Source organism: Python bivittatus, unplaced genomic scaffold, assembly GCF_059951505.1.
Source record: "Python bivittatus isolate LINGU-HERP-01145 unplaced genomic scaffold, Pbiv_v1 ctg000530_np1212, whole genome shotgun sequence".
NCBI classification, from domain to species: Eukaryota; Metazoa; Chordata; class Lepidosauria; order Squamata; family Pythonidae; genus Python; species Python bivittatus.
Window position 1 is genome coordinate 4,060,949 of NW_028277085.1, and position 22,619 is coordinate 4,083,567.

General features: G+C 39.4%; 2 protein-coding genes across 11 annotated transcripts in view; one reads left to right on the forward strand and one right to left on the reverse strand.

Moving 5' to 3' along the window:
• Nucleotides 1–5,710, reverse strand: part of TMEM266 (transmembrane protein 266) — a 46,172-nt gene extending 40,462 nt beyond the window's left edge. For 2 of the 5 annotated variants that reach the window (XM_088148393.1, XM_088148392.1), the window contains exons 1-2: nucleotides 5,504–5,710; nucleotides 580–771 (exon numbers count right to left, since the gene is read on the reverse strand). The gene's annotated coding sequence lies outside the window, so the exon portion shown is untranslated. The remainder of the gene's footprint in view (nucleotides 1–579; nucleotides 772–5,503) is intronic. The other 3 variants (XM_088148391.1, XM_088148390.1, XM_088148395.1) reach the window with 2 other exon arrangements.
• The window catches only part of NRG4 (neuregulin 4), a 41,685-nt gene that overhangs the window by 7,173 nt on the left and 11,893 nt on the right, over nucleotides 1–22,619 (forward strand). The window contains exons 1-3 of one of the 6 annotated variants that reach the window (XM_088148401.1): nucleotides 5,239–5,370; nucleotides 10,583–10,654; nucleotides 19,974–20,050. The exons of 1 other annotated variant lie outside the window; for it this stretch is intronic. The gene's annotated coding sequence lies outside the window, so the exon portion shown is untranslated. Of the gene's footprint in view, nucleotides 1–5,238; nucleotides 5,371–10,582; nucleotides 10,655–19,698; nucleotides 19,808–19,973; nucleotides 20,051–22,619 lie in introns of those variants that run through there. 4 more of the 6 variants (XM_025169271.2, XM_088148402.1, XM_025169273.2 and 1 more) reach the window with 4 other exon arrangements.

Genomic DNA, 22,619 nt, shown 5'->3' on the forward strand with positions numbered 1-22,619 from the left:
TTTAATATACCACTGCTGATTACTTTAGCACATGCCCAGCAAAGGAGGGAGGTAATATAAGGCTTACATTCAAGTTGCTTATGCAGCTTTATGTTGAATAAAAACCTGGCAATTAAAAACTTCTGGAAAATATCTTAAATGAAAACTTATAGATTATTCCCATTTGGCCCCAAAGATGATAATTCTAGAACTTCTAGGACTAAAGGAAGAAAGCCCTTCCAATTTTGTAGCCTGAACTACGATTATGTTATTTGCAGCTATTTTCTCAGAAAAAAAAGTAAACAAACTCTCAGGGGTGGGGGGTGCTTTGTTATTACCCTTTCTTTAATACTTCTGGCAATGCAGGACTTCTGCAAATGGAGGAATCACTCTGAAACCCATCAAATGATCTGGAGGCGTTCCTGGGGCGGGTGGGGCAGGGGCATTCATGAGGTCATAAAAATCAAGATGGTGGTCTTGACTGCACGATCAAAACTTCATCCTTTTTTTACATGCATTGCACATGTAATACATGTAAAGAAAGGGTGGGGCTCTAATTGTGTGATCATGGCCACCATCTTCCTTTTTTTTTTTAATCACCTTGCAGTCACCCCAAGAGAGAGCAGATGATCAGTAGATGCTGATCCCCTTCCCCAGATCTTCCTGTGTAATACTTCTTAAATAACATGTTGCCACTGCATCCGTATATTATGACATGTTGCCACTGCATCCAATGTGATGTGAGGAAACACAATCGCCTATCCAGCTGTTGATTTTCGATACTTTATGTTGCTTGAAGGGATTTAAGAGAGAGAAGATGTCACCTATGATAAGGTCACCATCCCAAAAGCTTGTTGAATTCCTATCCACTGAAAACAAAACATTTTTTTTCTTTTCTTTTTCAGCTAATATTGATTTGCAGTCTGTTCTGGACAAATGTAGGGATTTCTTCATGCATCACATATTTAACTAATTTACCAAACTTACAAACTGAAGTTATGACTACCCTTTGCTTAAAATTAACATCCTTGAATTTTCCAAGCATCTTTCATTGTTAAAAAGCAAGTGATAACAGCTTGGTCTGAATATAGGCCTAGGATTCTCTGGCTGATCTTAAGTACCAATATATTTTTTTTCATTTATATAATGCTGTTGCTTACCTACACCATAATAATGCACTGAGTCTCAAAGCATCTGTGCTCAGAGTCAAGGAAAGCCCTGATATTTAACTGTTTAAAGTTGCCTCTTCGCTTAGTACAAGAACGGTGACTACAAATTTGGTGATGGCATTTAAAAATGGTCCTTTGCTATACATGACCAGTAATATAAGCCATGTTCAGAGAAGTATCTCAAGGTTCAAGTGGAAATGTCAATCTTTCTGGGATACTTAGGATGATATTAAAATTAACGTAGCCTGAGTTATCTAAAATATTTTTTTTACAAGCAAGACTCTAACCTTTAGAAGATAGGTTTTATATATTTACATATAGCAACATAGAATAAAAAAGGAGAAACACAGAGAGACAGACAGAGCCCACTCTGAGAAGATTAGAGTTTAATCTGATCACAGCAGTGTAACACCAGCTCAGGATGAAAACCAGGGCAGATTCTCAGGTTGAGAAGATTTTTTTTTTCAGTAGACAACAGTATGTAGATGCCCCATATTCTAATTAAACTAAACATTAAAAAATGAATTGCCTCTTCAACCTAACACAACATTCCTATACCTCCACTAGCTAGAGCAGAAACTAGTCCCAGGAAAAACACTGCCACTTATACTTGAAGTGAGCTCAGCAGCCAATTAAGTGTTTCTAGCCACTATTAATTTCTCATTTTCTGTTCCATAAAGCAAGTATGTTCCTTTGGTATCTTATGCTAAGCGTCTATGATTTACAAAACAAGAAAGGCAGGGTATATGCTGCTAATCTTTCCTTTCAAGCTGCAACTCTGGTTGGGTTCATACCCTGGATCAATTTACCATGGTTTTCTGAACCAGCCACAACTGGATTCATTTACAAATCACACTAAACCAAAAAAGATGGTTTATAAAACAGAGTGGAGAGATCTATACAAACTGTCCCATGTGCAATGGGGACAGAGGATATAATAAATTTCACTAGTAGTTGGCAGAGTTTATTCTTTAGTTGTCAGTAGCAACTGATATTCGTGGATACAAGTGAAAAGCATTTTTCTTCCATGGATTTTAAGAGAAAGGAAGGAGAATGAAAAAGAGAGGGAGAAACTGAAGTGTTTTTTGTTTTTTTTTACTCAGCCACAAAAATATTTTCTGGAAATAGAATTCAGTTGGCACTTCTGCTAATGCATTAAACAAAAAAATCTTCACATTCACACAGCTATGTTAGCCCTGCACTATTAACAAGAATACGTATGTTCCAAAACATCATCCATAGAACTAAGTGTTATACTATCACTTAATGAACTTGTCTCAAACTCTTTTTATACTGCTTTTATTATTTATTTATTCACCATCACCACAGGCAAAGTAGAAGTCTTGAAAGTTAGGGGGTGACTGCACTTATAGCTCTGCCCACTTTGTGTGGAAATGTTATGCGTGTTTCCTTTTCCCTCCAAGCAACGCCAACCCTTTTCCTAGACCAGGTCATTCTGGGGGTGGTACAGTGAAGATCTGGTATGGCGTGCAGGGAAAGCAGAATATTCCCAAATCAGTGCATTCTGCAGATCCCTATAACCCCATGTTTCTCAACTCCAGTAACTTTAAGAGGTGTGGACATGCTGGCTGGAGAATCCTGGGAGTTGAAGTCCACACCTCTTAAAGTTGCTGAGGTTGAGAAACATTGCTATAGGCCAATGCTCTCTGTCTGACTGACTCTTCAGACTCCTGGGCAGAGATTTTTCCTAAATATCCAAACGAATCCTTTTTCCTTTTGGTGCTAAGGATTGAAGTGGAACCTTCTAGATGCAAGAGATGCACCCTTGAATTGTTCTTCTGTGTATCAATAAAGTAATAGTGGGTCATATATTAGGAATGCTTGATTACACCAATTCTCAATGCAGTTGGATGTACTCAGTATTTTTTTTTCAAATTCTGCAATTCAGTACAATATTATATGGATTACATACTAATTTCATCTGTATTAGCATAGAACTCTCTTCCCACACTCACTTTTAAAAGATTTGAAGAGTTTTATTAAAGAATGGCCAATGATTTATTAAAAACAGATAGGAGCAAATTCAGTAGATACTTGCTACTCATATAAGCATAGTTATTGTGAAGTAATTTCTTCTGGGGGATTTTCAGCTTCATCCTTAATCAATTTTTATTGTTTTGAAAGACGCATCTATCTATATACTACTAAAACTCTCATGTCTGTTTGTAACCTTTAACTGGGCAAAATGGTGCATCATAGACCAACAATTTTTGAACCAAGGTACCTCAAATGGGCTAACTTACAGAATGTGTCCAAAATCCAGGACCCATGACTCCCATGGAATTGAAATTTGGCAAATTTTATAAAACATTTTATGACATAATACAAAATGTCATAAAACATTTCCTGTGGTCAACCTCTGATGCTTGACTGTGCTATACAGTTCAATATGAATGACATGGGCTATTTTCAAGGCAGATCTTCCATTTTTAAAAACTTTTCCAGTGAAGGCAGCACATTAGAAGCTCTGCCATTGTTGAAGGCATTGAGGAATCTGGTAAGGAAATACCTCTGAAATGATGACTCAGCAGGTCACAGGTTGTCTAGTTGTACTATATAACCCAGGAAGAACACGCAATTGAACTATTGTTACTTATAAATGATTCTATCCTTACTAAGATAGACCAAATACAGTTGACAAAAAATCCTTTTTAAATATTTACTACATAAAATAAACATAACTTGAATGCTATCAAACACACAAAACAAAAATGAAAGATGAGGATCTGCAACTAACACCTATGTGCAACAGGTGAATAGCACTTACATTGATTTCACAGCTATCTGTGGCACAATAACTGCAAATTATGCACTCTTTAAAGAATACCAGCTGATCCATCATGAAATAACCCCAAAAACTCTTTTGTTGATTTCTTGGACCCTGACAAGTTTGGGAAATCAGAAGTTTATCATTTGCAGTTACAATCCAACAAGAAATCCTTCTGAACAATCTCTATCCTCCTTTCTCACAGAATACTGCTGTTTTATCTTTTGCCTTCTCCTTACCTGCAATAATGGATGGATATGACTAGGCTCTTAACAATTTACAATGTCTTGGCAAATGTCCAAACATCACTTCTTTAATAAGTACCAAGTATCTTCCTTAATTAGAAAAGGTCTCACTCTCGCCCTTCCCAAAACTCAGCCAAGCTTTGACATGAAAAACTACAATTAAAATATATATATATATATATCAGAGGATGAATCTTTTCCATACATCTTTTTAGAAAAAAGATTAACACAGATACATTAAGCTCTCAACAGACAGACCCCAATATGAGCCCCATGTCTTACAAACTACTGCTTTACCACCTAACCAATAATTTGACAGGCAACACATCTCAATTTCTAATTCAGAGCGTAAGGAATGCAAAGAGAAGATGATAAAATCTCAACATGCAGAGGGGAGTTCCTACCCATCGTTCCGGTCAATGGCACCTCCTCTTCTCTTTGGGATGCGCGGTCTATAAACCAAAATTACCTGGCAAGGAAAACAAACTGAGGACAGCCCGTCCCTCTTGGGGAACCACCTCTTTTTCTCTTGCACAAAGCACGTTTCTGGGCATCTTGGCGTTAAGAGTCAGGGTCAGAGCAAAGGAATACCATAGCCTGCTCTCTCTCACAGGAATCTGCGGCTTTCGGCTTTCTTTCGTGCAAATTAAGAGGTCCGCTGCCCTCATCCTCACCTCTGCAGCCTCTGGCACGAGCTTGGCGGGAGAACGGGAGGTTTACCGAGGCACCTGCCCAGGGAAGCGGGGCTGAGGAGACAGGAGGACCCCCCCCCCGCCCAGATCTTCCAGAGAAAAGCCTCCGGGAGGAAAAGCCGGGAGCCCGCGACTTTTCCAGGGAGAGCCGCTCCTTCCTCTTCCTCCAGGCGTGGAAGGGGCGCTGCTCTTAGTCAGCTTTTTACGAAGGGATGCCCCGCTCCGCACCCGAGGATGTCCCGGCTCCCCTTCCTGAGCCCCCCCGCGCGGGGGATGCCGAGCCCCCGGCCCGGCCCTGAGGCGGGAGGGACCCCGGCCCGCGCCCGCCCGTGCGCAGCAGGGGCAGCGGGGAGGGGACGGGGCAGCGGCGCTGCGCGGCGGCCCGGGAGACGCTCCGCTCCGCTCCGCTCCCCCGCCTCGTCCCCCCTCCTTTCCCTGCAGGGCTCCCCGTGCCGTGCCGTGGGGACCGGGGACCCCGGCGCCTCCCATTGCAGCAGGTGAGCACGTGCCCCTTTGCGGAGGCCGGGCTGGGGGAGAAGGGGCAGGGCGGGAGGGCCGAGGGGGGCGCACGCAGCGCCGGGGCCCCGCTCCCCACCCGGCCCGCGGAGGAGGAGGCCGGTGGAGCGGTACCTGCTGCTGCTGCTGCTGCTGCAACCGAGGATCCTCCGCGCCGGGCTCCGCCGCTCCGCTCTGCTGCAAGAGGCGAGCGGGCGGGCAGGCGGCAGGGAGGCGCGCACGCAGGCACGCGCGCGCCCCTCGCGCGCCGGCTGAGCTTCGTCCGCGGGCGGGCGGCGGGCCCGCGCGCGCGCCCGGTCGGGGGCGGGCCCGCGCGGGCGCCGGGCCTTCCCCTCTCCCTCCCTCCGCCTCCCCTTCCCGTCATGGGCCTCGCGGTCCCGCCTCGTGTCTTCCTCTTCCTCCTCCGGTCGCCTTGGAAACCAACCCGGCTGAGGAGGGGCAGGGCCTGGAGCCGGCGCTGGGGGGGCGGGGGCGGGGGCGGGAGGAAGAGAGCGTGCGCGCGAGCCGCTCGGCCGGCGCGAGAGCGGCGCCTCCGCGTGACGTGACGCGCGCTCGCGAGCCAGCCAATCGAGGCGGCCGGCTGAGGGGACTTTGTAGTAATAGTACGGGGAAGGGGAGGAGATGAGAGGGGCGGGAGAAGGCGGGAAAGCGGGAGGGCGGTTGCTGAGGGGAGGGGCTTCCTGGGTGGGGGCGGGGGTTAGGAGGGCAGAGGGGCTTTGCAGGTATACATATATCTAATATATAAAAATAAATAATATACAAAATACATATAATATCTAATAGTATATAAATTACTATATATATAATAATAGATAAAATACATATAACATATACATAATATATAAAATACAATAATATATAAAATGCATATAATTATATCTATATCTATATCTATATCTATATCTATATATAATGCATAATATATAACATATACATACCAGTATAATCTAATGTTTATATAGGATAAATAATATAATTATAAAATACATATATAATTTTATATATTATAGAACATTATATATATATATATATATATATATATATATATATATATATATATATTAATTAAACTGCCCAGTAACCTGTGCTCTTTGTATGGTTGATAACAAATACACCAAAAAAGTAATAATAGAATTCACGTTAAAAGATAACTAATGAAACCCAATAAAATGTAAAACAAAGGCCCCATATAAGCCCAGCGGTCGTTCTAATCTAAACTGTTATATGAATTAAATATATAAGAATAGGATTAAAATATGACTACAAAAAAAGCCTGGGGAAAAAAAATAGAAGTAGGATGAATTATGATAGCTAGATTTCGCTATTAGGATAATAGATGGCCTCTCAAGATGAAAAGCCTAACCGGTGCCTTCATCGGTTATGACAGCCCAATAGATTATATTATAAAACAGAGGTATAAATAATTCTACAGTCCGCCTGGTGTTATGTGTAGTTTTATGTTTGGAGGCTATGAGGTTTTGGCTCTTATTGTAGTGAAATTTTATATTTTTTTAGAAATACAAATGCCTACCTCCAACAGTCGCTTGCCCCAGTTAATTCTTTACCTGAGCCATAAAAATGAATAAAATGCTATAAAAAGAATAGCGGGTTAGTCACGTTTTAGACTTGTGGATGGTGCAATATTTAAGCAAACATGGAAAATCCTGGATGAATACAGTTTATGCTGAAAAGGACAAAGGTGCCGTGTAGCAAAAAGTGGGGATTTTTCGGAATATTTTTGAAGTGGCATTTGCTATGCAAATGAGAATTATTCAAATTGCCACATTCATTCATGATCCGTATGAGTATTAGGGCTACATTAAGTAAAGCAAATAATAATAACAAATTGGCTTCTTTGATGAGATTTTTTTTGCTACGATACATGAAGAAAAATTATTGAAATATTGGAAACAAGGTTGGACAGTAGACAATAAAATGATGGGCAAACGCAGCGTAGTTTTAGCTTTTTAGAAATCAAACTGTGGAGACTTCTCTCTGTGGGAAAGAGTTTGTGAAACCAGAGGCCACAACTGAGATTGTCATTTCTTGCGATCTGTAGCAGCGTTTTAAGAAATTTTAATTGCTAGGCAAGTTTATGCAAAAAGAAGTTTTTTACACAGAACGTAAGAATCAAGTTCATAATTCTTGTATAATTTATAAGAATGCCTAGGGAGAATGTTCTTCTAAACCAAGATATGCATTTATTTATGCCTTTATTAATTTGTAATATGATGCATTCATTTTTGCCAGTCTTTCATCCCCAATTCTCTCTCACACTCTCAAGTTTGAAGTTTTAAAAAACTGAATAAAATAAGGATGGGTGGAAATGCTCTTTTGAATTTAAAGCTGCAGTGCTAATTCAGCAGGTTTGCTTTGGAATAAACATACTGGGATCAAGATTCAGGTGATATAACCTGTTATCAAGATTGTTCCAACATAATGTTGGAATTTATTTTCTCATTCAATGTATTGATAATATTGCACCAATATTTTTCAGACATCTTTTTAATGCATGGGTTAGGTGGAAATATAAATTAAAATGTTACATATCTGGTCATATGCTAACATACAGCCCTTTTCCAGTTGTTTAGAAATAAGTTGAATAAATTACTTCCACCACTGTAGCTTGGACAAATATTCTGATATCTAATGATTAAAAAGGGAGGAAGCAGCAGGTTGGCTGGAAGCTGTAGTGGGAAGAGAAGCAAGAATTGGGTTGCAGGATGCTTGATAATGACAGGGGTCACACAGTGAGAGAGACCTGCTATGTATTTATGACCGGATCCTACTTGAGCATGCTTAGAGAAGAAATCTGTAGGTTTCTAATCTATTTTTTAGTAGGTCTGACTTTATCTGTGACTACTCTAGCTCTTTCCGTATCTTGCCTTTCAATCAAAAGATGCTTCTCAAGGGGCCTTAACATTTGTGTTACCTGATCTAGGCTGCAAAAATCTGGAGGACTGTTAGAGGCCAGCAATCTCCTCGCTGGTATCTTATGGTCAACCAGAATTTTGGACCCAGATATGGTATGCCTACTTCATAACATAATACCTAAATACCTAACAACCCCTGATGCTTTAAATTCTTAGTTCCCCACTGACACCAGAGATTAAAAAATGCTTCCATTCATGTTTGTAGGGCCAAAGGTACTGATAGTTGGAATTTTCTTTCTAATGAAAAGAGAATAACTTCCCTCTCGCGATCTGTTATTCAACCCTTGTAAGGGTCAGATGGGTCTCTCACTTGCTATCCTGTTTCCAAACGAGCGTTTTCTCTTTTCAAAAGTTTGTTGAGGGAGAAACAGAACCTTAACAACATTCCCTCTTGAATGGTAATGGGTTCTCCTTAGTTTAAAAACACTGAATGACCACAATACACCTAATGACATGTATACAAAATATGCCACAAAGTATTTCAAAGGTTTCCTGGTTAATGTACATGTGATTTTATATATCTGTTAACAAATTTACAGATTCCAGAATTAAACTAGGGATTTGTAAATAATGAGACCCTACTAAATGCATCTGGTTTTCAGGAGCATATTTAGTTTGAATGGGCACAGAATAGTCCCCAGGCCCCCTCAGTTGTTGTCAATCTTCAAAAATATAATAATAACAATAATAATAATTCTGCTACTTGGCATTCATTATCATGTGTGTTGTTGTCAACAAAATGAATATTTCAAATTTATCAAATCCAAAATTAGAGTTACTATATGTTCTCTGTACTCAATATTATTTTTATTAAGCTGAAATACAACTAGCTGTTAGAATACTATCTGTGCAGTTTCATGCTTCATGGCAGACAAAACTCCATCTGCATGAATATATTTCTCATTTAGCTTGCCAACAGTGATCAAATCTACATATTGAATTATGGCTTCACATGCTTATTTGAAAGTAAGTTTTGCACTAAATATGGTACAGTGGCATGGACTGTAACAACATGGTCTATGCATACTACTTCGAAATCAAATCCTCACTGTATTCAATGGAACTAATTCCTTAATTTAAAAAAGCAATCATAATTTGGAACCCAGCAGACTATTACTCAAGTCATATCTCAGCTATAATGTATTTTGTTTCGTTTTGATTTTATCTTCTTATATGACCCCAGCAATGGTAGATTGCAAATACTGGCTTTGGCTCAGCATGATGTGTGAATCCAGTCAAATGTGTTTTATTCCACAAGTCATGGTTAAGCCATGGCTAAAGTGAAGTGTGAACCAAGCATATGGCTGAGAGTTCCTAATACAATCTGGATAGCACATTCAAACAGCTGAAAGAAACTGGCATATAAAGTAGTTATAAAATATTTGGACAGCTCCATACCTGGCAATTTATGTTTTATTTAGCTAAGCATGATATGATTTTTGGCTCAAAAAAGACTCTTTTTAGTATATAATTGTGTTTCCAGCATCAGTGCTCCCAAGAAGCATATAAAGATAGTAGCTTTCTTGTTTAATACTTCATATTTATAAATAATCTGCCTTTAAACATAGAACTACCATAGAGTTACCATGGACAATAGCTTCTAATAGAGCTATATTCTATGCATACAGTGGATTATTTTAAAAAACTTTGAAGTAGAGGCCATCATCACAGTAAATTTCTCTACGTTGATAATAGGTTGTGTGTTAGATTTTGATTTAGGAATACTTAAATCTTGGGCTGCTTGAAATAAATAAATATTTCTTAATTAATTAAAGCCCTCTATATTTGATTGAATCTACTCAATATTAAATCTGGAACCAAATCCGCATGAAGAAGTGTATCTTTTTGTCATTTCTGAATGGATTAGGATAAAGAAACTCTTTATCCCATTCTCTTCTCTTTCATTGTTCATCATGTTGTGTTGCTGTTAGCACTGCATCCTAAGCTTTGAAGAGAACGTGCTTTTTTAAAATAAAGAATAAAAATGCTCCTCACAGAAATAAACCAAATGAAAAAGGCAGAGAGTGAGTACTTTAAATAGAATATTGAAGTTGTCTATATATTGGCTTGAACTTTGGAAAGAAGGTTAATACATTTTAAAATAAATGATAAAAATCACCCCCCTTTCAAAAGTCAGGCACTTAAGTTGTGCCAAAATTTGGCAAAAGATAGACAATCTAACATTGGGTTGAATTTCCAATTTATATATGGCAATGTTTTGCCTTTTTATAGTACTAATATATTTCCTTCCTTACATTAGGCAGGAAGATCACTGGCATCAACTTTGCCCTAAGAATAATATCTGTCAGCAGAACAAAAAGATGAATTGCAGGTGGGTTGTCCTCTCCTGTCTGTTTTCAGGGAAACAGTTCCTTCTACAGCTGGCTTTTTATGTCTGAAAAATTGTATAAAAGCTAGAATATTTTGTTATTCATGGTGCAATTTAGGCATAGATGATTGGCTCACTTCATAAAATCATAAGTTACGCTGAGAATGCCTTTTCTCTCCTCATGTAGCCACTTCACTTCTCCATTTGTGCGAACTGCAATTAAAATCAGGAAGTGTCTGATTTTTCCAACAGAACTATAATGATCAGCTTTGGAAAAAATTAGATTAGATCATGGTTTGAAGGTTGTTCAAGTGTCCTGGCTTGTTTCAAAGATCGTGGTAACCATTCTCTTAGCGGAGATGAAAACAGAAACCATAGATATTCAGACCTCCTAGAAGAATTGACGGCATTGTACATGCAGACAGTCAATCAATGCCTTGTAATTAGCAACCTTTTTGATACCACCCAGTGAGAAAGAACACTTCTGCTTTGCCTCTGATTCCTATAGCTTAGTACCTGTTCCTTTATCGCTTAAAATGCTTTTCAAGTTTTTAAGCTTGAAAAAGCCTGGAAAAATTAAAACACCCTAACAGTCCAAATAATCCTTCTGTTACTAGAGGTGCAAAGTGAAAAAGAATATCTTGTTATTAATAATTGGACCTCCCTCTCTCTCTTGGCAAATGAAGCCAGGATGCTGGAATGTGACATTAGCTGAATTAATATTATATTGATATAGTAATTAATAATAAAAATATATTACAGTTGGTTGCACGGTCAGCCAGGTGTTTAGACTGGATTTGGCATTTTTGTCCACCTATCGCGTCCTTCCCAAGGATCTGGGATAGGCAGATGTTGTTGTGTGATGGGGCTAAAGGTATCGTCGCAGGATGGAAGCTGTTCCAAGTAAAGCTGCCTTTTGCAATTGACTGATGGTGATTTTGTCAATGCCAAGGGTCTTCAAGTGGTGCTCCAGATGTTCTGGGATTGCACCTAAGGTGCCTATTACTACTGGTACTATCTCTGCTTTCTTTTGCCACAGTTGTTCTATTTCTATTTGAAGGTCTTTATATTTTGTGATTTTCTCCAGTTCTTTCTCTTCTATTCTGCTATCTCCAGGCATTGCAATGTCCACTATCCAGACTTCTTTGTCTTTCTTATCAACAATGGTTAAATCTGGGGTGTTGTGTGGCAGGTGCTTGTCTGTTTGAATTCTAAAGTCCCAGAGCACGTTAGCGTCTTCATTTTCTATAACTTTGTCTGTTTTGTGGTCCCACCAGTTCTTGCTTGGCAGGCAATTGATATTTCTTTATTTAATAATTTAATAGTAATAATTATATTATTATTATGAATTATTATTGTATTGGGTCTTTATTGTTGTGTGGGGTCTAAAATGGTAAATCTTTATCCATGTGAACCCAGGAAAGGGGGGGGGGGAAGGTCTCAGATATGTGTATTGTAGCTCAGGTCTCTCTGAATTCTAAACATGCAGAAATGATCTATATAGTCTCTGAAATTAGGCTAAGATAAAGATATTTTCCTTTTGAACTTGACTGTAAATCTCTGAATGCAGCTACCTGTAATTTCTGAGTGCTGCCCCGCCGAGCTCTGCGAGTATTTCCAGCATCTATTTGGCCCACCGTGGGCTGGCTGCTGAACCATGAAAACAAAAAGGGCTCGACAACATATTGCAAAGTCAGTGAAGAGGGAGCCGATTCTGTAATTGAAAAGGCCTTGCCTGATACAAGAACTATCATAATGTCTGTCAAAAAAAAAAAAGAAAAAAGAAAGAAAGAAAGTCAGAACTGTGTAGGATATGATTGCCTGGGCAGGTTCACAAACTAGTATTTGTCCCTCCAGATAAATAGTCACTTACTGTGGGAATATCCCAATGTATGTCTGAGTCAGCTTCCTGCTTTCATTGCAAGCTGCAGTTCCTCGGAGGGGAAATTCTTGCCTTTCCAGAGTCTCTTCTTATGTTTCCAGACCATTACTGTAGTGCCGACTCAGGAATATTGTGCATCTGCTGTGCAAGCGTACTTTCAGTGGCACATTGCAGGGGGAGCCTCATTATTCTGTGCTCCAACAGATTATGTGCTAAAGGACAAAAAAAAAATCTCTGCTTTGGGTATAGGAAATGGAGATGTTTGCTTTAATTCAAGTTCAGTGTACAAAGAGTTCCAAATGAAGAACCTCACGTGAACATCTTTTAAGTTTAATAAATGTGTCCAACTTGAGGGAAAGGCTCTAACTTTGGTTCATGCAGAGCTTGTCCCATTGATTTAACTTGGATGAGGAATTTATGAATGCGTAATTTGTTAATTAGGATTAGCTACCAGATATTGCAGTGGGAAGCCCCTCAATCCCTGGAGCTCCACAAAAACCATCTGTATGAAGTATCCTTATAACCTCCAGTCCAGTTACCTGTTTCAGAAGCAAGGGCACAAATGCGTACACTCATGCTGTACATCTTCTGCTGTTTCGCATTCATTTAATGGCGGTGAGCCGTAGATGTCCTCTTGTGCAAGGCTGGACTGACTGCAGAATTGGAGTTTTCTCTGTATGGTGTCTTCTCTTCTTGGCAGTGACTCTTAAAGGTTGGAGACAGATGCAATTTTCAGATTCTAATCCCAGAGATGCTCAAATTAGGAACTGCTCTCTCTCCATGCGAAGTTTATTGTCAATGTAACATTGTTCGTTAATTGGGAGAGCATGTGTTCCTCTGTCGCATGAAATACAACAGTTGTGTAATATCTTAAAGATGAAACAAAATGATTATGGCACAAAGGCAGTAGAGGACTACAGTTCATTTTTTATTAATTGGGCTTTAATATTCAAAAGTTTAAATAATAAAATTTAAGTCTTTAAAGTGGCACAAGGTTCTTTGTTGCTTTATTGTAAATGAAATGTTTAAAAAAATGTTTCTAGGATGCAAGCTTGGTAGCTTGAACATGCCTGCTTGCTAATCAATCACATTTTTTGCTTGTTAGCTGAAATAATTTTACGCTCTTCAGTATACTGCGTTCTCAGACACCCACACAGGCACTTCTTAGAAAATTCTTCCATGTAGACAATTAATTTATGGGTTAATCTCCAGGATATTTGTAAATTGATTACTGCATAATATATCTATATTTGCTTAGATCATCTTATTTCCCAAACTACGTCTAGCATGAATATGTTTCAAATGATTTGCTGAGTCTTGCCCTTCAAGACTCAGTATATCTTTTAAGGAATAGCAGCTGCTTTCTTCGTAAACCAGAATGATGGTTGGAGGCAGCATAACAGTAAGTTACTACTGTCATTCATCATACTAGAATTGTGGTTTCAGCATATCTCGATATCTTTAACACATCCAGCTTTCAAGCACATGGAAAAAAGTCATTGGGATGGTCAGTTGGGCATTGGCAGTCCCCTAAGCCAGCAGAAAACCAGCATTGACCTTTGGAGGTCACCAGCTGTGCCGTCCTCCTCTGATTCTTTATCTCCTCCCTTAGGCATGATTTCAGGAGGTGGAAAGAGCATTTGAGCCTATTACTGTCAACAAGTAAAACTCTACTTGTGCTATTATGGTTGTTCAGGTGGAGTTTTCTCATTGTGTTTATTGTGTTATAAAAGAACAACCCAGTCCTGTCACAAAAGGTTGTGTTTGATTCTAAGCCAGTTGACTTATGTTTAGATGTTAGCTATACTTAGTTCAATAAAACCACTGAGTAAGTAGAGTTAAGGTTATAATAATGGCTATTACATATGTAAAAAACCTGTGTCTCAAGAGGCAGGAACAAAGTTAGGTATTAAACCATATAGTTTTCACTTTTCTCTATTTCTTTCTCAAGTTTCTTACAATTGTCCTGTCTGCTTTTTTGGCTTGAGAAGCAAATAACAATCCATTGACCGAGAAAAGTGGCTTACGTGTGGCAGAAACTATCTCTAGGAGGGAGGCTGCCTTTCTCACTCTAGTAAAACCTGCCTGTAATCAGTTAATATAATCTTGCTGTAACAACACACCTTCCTGGAAGGCTCCAAGAGGCCTCAGGGGTGGTTTTTTCTATGGTAACCAGAGTAGCACCTGAAGAAAACAAAAGTATACAAAAACATAAACCTGCGCAAAAGAAACCTCTTATCCCCGGAGTTCATAACCCTTTATGGCTAGCCATTATTTGCAGTTGATCCCAAATGAAAGAGGACGCTAATGGGAATAGATCGCCTTCATAATAGCCCAGAAGTAAGTTTTGCATCAACAGCACTATGGATTGGCAGGGATGAATGAAGCCAAGGATAATTATTCTCCCACAATGAAGGACATCCAACAACATCTATGACATCCAAATCCACATCGGTGATTTTGCCATGGCAGATGGTGGGCAAAGGTTGGAGATGTTATACCCTACCATCCTGTCTATCAGACTGAAGATATATCCTGGTCATGGATTTTCTTTCCATATGTTTAGGCTCCAGTTTTCCAAACCGAAGGTGGGAAAAGTTCTTTTCCATGGAAGGGTTGACCAAAATATATCCTTCCATACCTGACTAAAGAATAGACAATCCAAGACAACTGAAGGAAACAAAATAAACTGCAGTTTTCAAGAGGAAATGTAGGAATGATACCCCATGTGTTTTCCTCAAACAGGTGTTCTGGGTTAAACAAGCTGCACTTATTGAGCAGGGGGAGATCTTGTGGCAAATGTTTAATATTTTTAATCTATTATTTTTAATAATCTCTGGAGTCAAACTTGACTCTTGCGGGCTACATGGACATATCCCTGTAGCTTTTTTTTTTTTTTTTGGCAACAATAAGGGGATTGTTTGCTACATCTGTCTTCCAAGATTTTAAAAATTTATTTATTTTCCAGCCTAGGCCCCAGCAGATTCAAGGGGAAAAAATGCGGTGCCAAAAATTCTTCATGAATTTTTGTCTCCTGTCAAAGTCATTTAAAAAGCCTTATCCTGACTTTTTCCCCTCGGCATCAAAGTGTTGGAAACGTTTGTATTAACGCTGTGATGCTAGTGAGGATCCATTTGCTGCCCATGAGCTCTGCTTTAGGGGACAAAGTTCTGACAGAGGAGTCTTCATCGCTGCTTCTCTTGCCTGTAGTTCTGCCTTTGGCATTTTTGTCAGTGCTGTATTCATTAATCAGCTGAACTGAACTACAAACACCTTGAAGGTGAGAATTCTTTCTATTTCAAGGTTGAAGCGATGAAAACAAAGAAGTCCTTTGTAAGATGAGAACGCTTCCTAAGGGGATAAAAGTGTTTACCTTGCTAGCCTCCTCCCAGCTCCCCCCCCACTAACCCCCCATCAATATCTCTTCTTGCATTGCTCTTCCCCAGTCATTTTGAGCCCAAATGAGGAAAGTATTACTGTTAGTTGTAATTATTTATTTAGGATTCGCTTGGCCGGCACCCTCAAGCCATCTGCTACAAATCAACTTCCCCCAAGTTAGCAGAAACTAAATGCCACCTCTTATTTCTCTCTCCTTAGCCAAATCTATTACTGTAATGCCTTGAGTTTGTGGATCTTTTAATGTGATATTAAAACGTCTTTGCAGTTTATATCTCCAGCAAGGTTAGTGAACAGATGTTAAGGCTAGTCAGTTTCACTCCTGTGCCAGTGACTACTGTGCATGTAAAGTTAACGCAAGCTGTGCTGTGGGGCGTTATTCCCGCTCTCACCCATTTGGTTTTGAAGACACACTCCTGTCTTTAGCTGGAGAAAGAAGAGCGTTGCTCTGCCTACACAAGCCGTGATGGTAGTCAGCTTACCCACCCAGTTTCACATTTGTTATCAGAAAGAGTTAAATCATTGATGTTTCTGAGGAAGTTTTTATTTCAGGGCAGGTGATACTGTGTAGTGCTTCCCACATGGATTGGACTATCATGCTCTTTATCCCCAGTCAGCATAGCCATTGGTCAGAATCCTGGGAATTGCTCTCAAACACCTCTTTCTATTGTTTCCCTACCCACAAAATGTGACTTGTATCATCTACATTAAACTACTCTCCATTGGTGTCAAAAGCCTTGTGCCAAATGCATACAGATTTCCATACACATTTCTATACACATTGAAAAAATATATATGTATGTATGTATGTGTGTGTGTGTATGTATGTATGTATGTGTGTGTGTATATATATATATATATATATATATAGGGAGGGAGAGAAAGAGAGAGAGAGAGAGTCATTTTTAGGATTTAATTATTTTTACCTACTTTTTTGCATGTGATTTGCTTCTAATAAAAGTGTTGCTCTGCTGCAGATTTTAGGGTTTTTTTCCTACTATTTAGACAGTATCAGTGAAAGGTTTAAATTATGAAGAAAGAAAAGCCAAACCATTTAATCAGTTCATTTCAGAAAACGATTACATGGTCAGAGAAGCAGTAGAAAAGGAAAATGGTGTGCTAAGATATTTCAAAAATATAGAAGATGTTTGAGGAAACCTCAGCCTTTGCCAGGAAAATGTTTTTGCTAAGACAGCAGTTCCATCTTTCCACATGGCTGTATCTTGGGTATACAATCATCAATGCAATTATTGACATGGGGAGGCCTATCTCTAGATAGATAGTAAAATATCTATTTTCTGGGTCTGAAGGAATGGATGTATGGAGGCAGTAGAACAGGCTAGAATAACAGTGTACCGCGAAGTGTCATTTTGAAAAAATTCTGAATACTCCATTGACACTGTCAATGAATGTGTCACTGTATTTTTATGACAAGGTTCCAAGTAAAGTGGTATCATTTTGCAAACAAAGTGAGTCACCCTGTCGGTTCCAGATAGAAAGATTATTTCCTACACCATGACACAAAATATTTCAGTAAGACAATCAGTTGCTGCTAGAGATTCAGTGACATATACATTTTTTTCGTATCAGTACAGCATTCCTATTTGTAATGCAAAAACTGAGATTCAGTTTGTATGGGCAGTTACCATGACTGCACATCCAAAATGCAACTAGCTAGAATGAGAGAAAAGATATTTTTTTCCCATGGCTGCATCTAGAATTCTGGAAGATGCTTCAACAAATCTGATTAGGAATAGTATGCTCATGAAAAACAAACCTTGTGATATGTTCCATTTCCTTAGGTTTATGAAAAACAGTGATTCTATTGTGGAGGTAAATTGACAATATTTTATGCATAATTTGCTGAATAAGCCATAGTGGCCTGATTCACATATAACAACACAGTAAGCTGTGAAGAATGGTTTACATTATCTTGTACTATTTTTTACCAACTGGGCCATCCCTGATTTAATGAGATCTGAATCCACTGTGCAAAGAACATTTCTGATATATGTATTTGATCATAAGATTCAGAATTTGAAATGGTAATTTCAAAAATCGAGAAGAATGTTAAACAGTATGTGACTTTACCATTTCCTGATTCTCTCCTTTCATATTCAAAACTTTCAGTAGGTCTAAATATAGGTAGGTTAATAATTTGAAGTGTCAATCTCATTATATTTACTTTATTTCTAGATATTAATGTGATATTGTACCACAGATTATGAAGCCAAAAAAGTAATACTCTGCATTATGGGGAAGGGAAATTTGAACTCCCTCCCCCAATGAACTGAATACCTCCCTTCCTCAAAATGAGTCTCTTCATCCAGCACAAACCAAATGTCATCAAAGGACACTGCAGGGTATTTACCTCTTGTGCAGCTTCATGTTCTTGCTTATTCCAGAGAAAGGACAGTTTGATTCACATCTGGGTGAACGCTTCTCCCATTAAGTGAATGAGACTCTTGTGCATATACAGCATGTATGAGTGAGCCCAAAGAGATTTCTTTTGATACATTTCTTTTTTTGACCAAAGGAAACATTGAGAAGCCTACCTGGGAGATATAGATTAAAACAAAAAAGGCATCTGAATTCCATATGGTGCTTTCTGAATCACCTTGTTTGTGTAAGTGTGTGTGTTTAAAGGTTTCAGAAGAAACCATGAAAATACAGGGGCCTACAAAGATAGGAACTGTCCTGTTGGGTCACTTGTCATTCTAGCTCAGTAATGTGATTACATGACTACTGGCCACCTCCAAGAAGCCATGCGAGGTCCTCCTCTGCCCTAAAGAAGCTGTGGACTGAGTGTGGATCCTCTGCACACCAACCTGCACTCTGCTGCAGAACCACAACTCACAGGGAGATGTAGTTTTGAGTCAATCCTAGCACACCTTAAGATGTTTTCCCAAGAGCCAGAAATGGTATGTCAGTATTCAGCTGTCTGATCTTCCCCTTGGCCTACAGACATGGTCTTCCTACCATTCCTCTGACAGGATTTCTGTACTTTTCTTTCCAAGTCTCTTCAGAAAGAACATCTAGAATGTTTCTTCTGAATTCTGGAAGGCTAAAATAAAGGAAAGTAAGTCAAATGACAGCATGCAAATTAAGTGATGCGCTTCGTGTCCCAGTGAGTTAAACGGCTAAAACTCCCATCTTTTGTGATTCTGGGTCGTGCCGTGAGTAACTCTGTGAAACTGCAGGACTTTTGTTTCCCGCTTCCCTTCAAAATACATACATGCAGTGAAAATGTAGGTCTCAGAATTTGGCTGTGTCAGATGTGAAAAACAGGTGATAAAAATATCCTTGTCACATAAATAACACTTAGGCAATGAGTTGTCCTAAGGGCAGTGATGTAAAGCTGGAACCGCTTATGGGAACGAGCTGAAAATATGGGTGCCTGTATAATTGTCTGCAGGAGCGTCTTTGAAATGCAAGCCACGGGGAGAAGTACATTCCTTGTTTCAAGAAAAGATAGCTGGCTTAGAGTGGCTTGGAAGCACCCTACAGTTGAACGGAATTAAGTGCCTATTAAACTTGGTAACCAGAGAATTGGCTGCCTTTTGTTGATGTTGCTATTTGGGAGTTCTCTGAAGTTCACTCAAATGTCAGTGACGGGGCATTTTCGCTTTACGATCAAAGCCCTCCGAGAGCGACATGTCTGCCATTCCTTGAGAACAAGGGGGCGGTTCTCCTGCCCATACTTGGCCTCTGTGTATATCCGACTGTGTCTCAATCTCACCCACGTTGCACTATGCAGTCATATAAACCTTCGGCTTTAAGCATCAGGGACATAATGCCAAGTCTTGTGGATGAGCACACTGCTTCGCCTTGAGCGCATGGCTTTAATTTGGGCAGGCCGTTGGAATATTAACACCCAGGTAAGCCCCTTTCTGGTTTTTTTTTTTTAACTGATGCCGCTGCTGTTTGGAACGGTCTTATCTTGCCTACTTATAAAGTTGATGAGGCACGGGGAAAAGCCACAAGGAAGAACAGTGGCTACGCTTACATAATCCAAGGAGTTGTTCTTTCGTGTTTCTATTGCAGAATCAGGACACCTAGAGAAACAGTAAAGAGAGCGAACTACCCTGCCAGGGTCATCATTATTGGGTTATACTTATAGAGTAAGTATAGATATTTCTCACCTATTGATAAATCAGTATCTGATGATCCTTCGTTGATAAAAAGCCAGGTTGTTTCAAGTGTTTTCTTTTCACAATGATGGCTTGCGCGTATGTTCTTCAGTGGAAATGTAAAACTATTTCAAATGAAAAATTAAATAGGGGCAATTCCAAAGAAAATATGATCTAATGATGAATGAAGTATTGGAAGGCACTTCTGGTGTAAATTTCTAGCAGCAAAGTTATACAAAGAGAAAGAACATATGGTGCTATTCTATTTATTTTATCCTATTTTTCAAAACATTACTGCAGAAGTAAGAAAAATAAAATAATAATAATAAAAATAAAAAGGTTTCATAATTAGATTTTTAAATACTTTTGAATCTACAAATTACTATATTTTAGAATTTTCTTGTAAATATTTAGTTTCAATTTGTATTTGGCCTATATAACTTGATAAAAGTAATAGTTAGAAGTTACAATACATCTTCTGAGAATGAGCGTGGTGATATATCCTCATCCTTCCAGTTTGAGTAAAACAGATTGTTCTCCGGATTGATTGAAAGTTGTAACTAAATTAATGAGATTGAATTTTGGATTTTTGCTCATTTATTTATTGAATGTCTATCTCACTGCAGTCTTGTGATTCTTAGTGAGTTACATGATGTACAAAACATTAAAGTACTGTGGAGTCCTTGGGGTTCTCTGAGCTTGGTTCTTTTCTTGCAAACGTTTCATTACCTGGCTAGGTAACATCTTCAGTGCTAAAGTACCCACAATATGATTAAAGCAACAAAAATAAAATGAAATCATATCTTATGCATGCCTACTTAGAAGTAAGTCCCTTAAAGTCTATGATGTTTACTCTGGAGAGTGAACAGAGCCATGGCTGGCTGGGGAATTCTGGGAGTTGAAGTCCACACAGCTTAAAGTTGCCAAGGTTGAGAAACACTGCCCTAGTGGGTCTTTCCTGGGGATTTTGCATTGTGTACTGCAGTATCTGTGAAATTTTCCCATACGATATAAATTCTTTAACTGGGTTTCAGAAATTACAGTTTCCTAACGTTCACATACTCTCTGAGTAACTGCTATGAGAAAACTATGCCTGGTGTTTACTAAAGCAAGTGCGCCTGCAAAGGTCTTTCAGGGCTAGGTGAAGCTACACAATGAGTTTCCTGAGGGACGCTGCTGAATTGAGATTGATTTAACCAGGAGTTGACCTGCAGGATGAGTACTAAAAATAGCCAAGAGCTGGTGTACCCTACCTGCAGTTGTGTCTTGCAAAGGTCAAGTCGCATTTCTTTAAAGAGTCCTTCAAGATGTGTATACCAGCGTTATTTATACCAATGGTCTCTTGAAATCAGCAAGACTTTCAGGTCCCCTATTAAATTATGAGTAGTCCCTGCATGCTTGTATTTGTTTTAAAAAAGAATGTGTACAGTGGTGCTACTTAAACCTCTGAAAAAAATAGAACATGTAAAATATTAAAATAAATGTATAATTTCAACTCTTGAAAACCAAAGAAAATAAAAAGTTTGGATAAATGATGATTTTTATTTTTTTTTCCTAAAAATTTTACAATAACTATGAACAGTACAATTAAACTGGATAGGGAGTCTCCACTCTCAGTCACTCATGCCCTAGTCTCCTCCTGAACAGACTACTGTAACACGGTCTATGTGGGGCTGCCCTTGAAGAGTATCTGAAAGCTTCAGCTAGTGCAAAATGCAGTGGCGCAGGCAGTTATGGGTGCTCCAGGATCTGCACATTACACCTCTGCTGTGTGAGTTGCACTGGTTGCCAGTTTGCTTCTGGGTCCAATTCAAAGTGCTGGTTATAACCTTTAAAGCCCTACGTGGCGTGGGACCGGGATATCTGAGGGACCCTCTCCCCAGTTACATCTACTCATCCCATCAGGTCCAGCACGTTGCAGGTCCTGTCAGCCAGGGAGTTTCATCGGGCGGGACCTAGGAAGAAGGCCTTTTCTGCCATGGCCCCCACCCTGTGGAACCTGAGGTGAAGTTGGCCACAGCTCTGTTGGCCTTCTGGAAGGACCTTCAGACATGGATGGTTCTGTCAACCAGCTTCGGAATCCCACCATAGAGGGGAGCCTGCTAGATGGTTGTATGACAGTTAACGGAATGCGCGCTCTGTATGCTTTGCTGCCACTTTTTTACTTGTTTTTATTTTTAATTTAAATGGGTGGTTTCAATGGTTTTTAAATATTTTGAGTCTTATTATGTAGGCCACTCAGAGTCACTATGTGAGAAGGGCAGCTATACAGATGTGATTCAAGAAAAATAAAAACTGGTTACCTGTGGACAGGCAGAGCAGGAGCATTGTCCAAATTGGCCCCAGGTTTTGTCCTTTGTTTTGAGTATGCAAACGCTGTTCAGTATTTATGATACCGTAAAGTTTGGGAACTCCGGCGATAAATAGGTTGATAGTTAAGGTAACCTATATGCATTTAATTATTAAAAGGGGCACCTTTATTTCTTGCTCAGCCTTAACATCAATAAAATAATTTGTTTTATACTGGTGTGGTGGGGGAGGAGGTATTCATACAAATCCG